Below are 1,491 nucleotides of genomic sequence, written 5' to 3'. Positions count from 1 at the left end.
TTTTACAACACTATATACTAAATAAATTCGATACGAACAGTTTTAAATACGACATATTTTTTTGTACATATATGATATATATATATATATTTAACAAACGCAGAAAAGGTTTTTTTTTTTAATCGATTTGATAAATTATTTATTTGCATTATAACATATATACATATATATATCCCTCTTTACTTTTTTCCTTCTTTTTTTTTTATGTTGCAAGACAGTTCTCGGCGCAACGCATCGAAAAGCCCACCATTTCTTTTTAAATATTTAATTTAATCCATTATGGATAAATAATAATATATAGTTTCAAAATGACTGATTATATAAATTCTAGCGTGTCGGAACAACCCACATTTTTTTAATTTATTATACTTATTTGTATATTTTTCGAAATGATGTTTATCTGTACATATTTCAATTTTATTATTTTAATTTCATTTTTTTTCTCTTACTCAAAAATATCTTTTACGCAACAAATATACGTACGAAACAAAGGGGAATATAAATTAACAATGATAATATAAATATATATATTTTTTTTTACACGTAATAACTATTATAATCGTAGAAGACTACTTTTAATCATTTTTTTAAAATTTTCGTTCGTTTTGTTTTCCATGTAGCGTTGCTTGGCCTGAAAACAAAATACATACATTTATAGTATATATAAAAATACATATATACATAAAAATTGATGTACAATTTAGTATTAATACAAATGATGTATTACTCGTGTTACCCTCGTGTACAGTATAGATATTATTAGTTATTATTATTATTATTATTAACAACCACTCATTCGCGCGCATGTAAGCTTAAATACCTTAAACCGTTTTTTTTTTGACATGATAAGTGCTCATGAACGTGCGCGTGTAACGTCTTGACGAATCAACTCTTCTCTATCCATACTTACTGCTCCGTAGGTGATATTTTTTGTTTTTATTTTATTACTATTTATTTTTGGAGCAATTTGTCATCGACATCCGATGTTCCTACTCGCAAGTATTATATTTTTTATTTAATTATTACTACGGTTTTTATTTTGTTAGCTTGGAAAATATTTTAGTATACGAACATAGGCGGGCATTTAGACGGGGTTAGACTTGAGAGACGTTTTCTGGAAAAGTGTCTTAAACCGCGGAGACTATCTTTAAACCCTATCGAGAAACGGTTAGACTTTTCTTCCTTCAAATATCCGCCTACTTATGCGACACCCGTATAACCTGTAATGTTTACAAGAGTGTCCTATGTTTTGTTTTGTTCAAGTTTTAGTAAAAAAAATCAGTTATGTTTTATTTAAAAAAAGAATTTTTTTTTGATCCGTTCAACTTTAACAGCCATATTGTTTTTTTTTTATTTACATCCAGGTGGGTTCTTTTATCTTATTGTGATCCATATGTTTTTTTTTAGTTGTTAACCTTTCAATAAAAAAACTTGTTAAGTTCTACTTCTTTATTATTTTTAATTTTTTTTTATTTTGTGTTCATATTCCTA

Source organism: Adelges cooleyi, unplaced genomic scaffold (genome assembly GCF_023614345.1).
Source record: "Adelges cooleyi isolate 19-005CV unplaced genomic scaffold, UGA_ACOO_1.1 ACOO_flye_CR_arks_rails_tigmint_CR_PRNA_376, whole genome shotgun sequence".
In the NCBI taxonomy this organism is placed as follows: domain Eukaryota; kingdom Metazoa; phylum Arthropoda; class Insecta; order Hemiptera; family Adelgidae; genus Adelges; species Adelges cooleyi.
Note: the sequence above shows the minus strand (reverse complement) of the source record.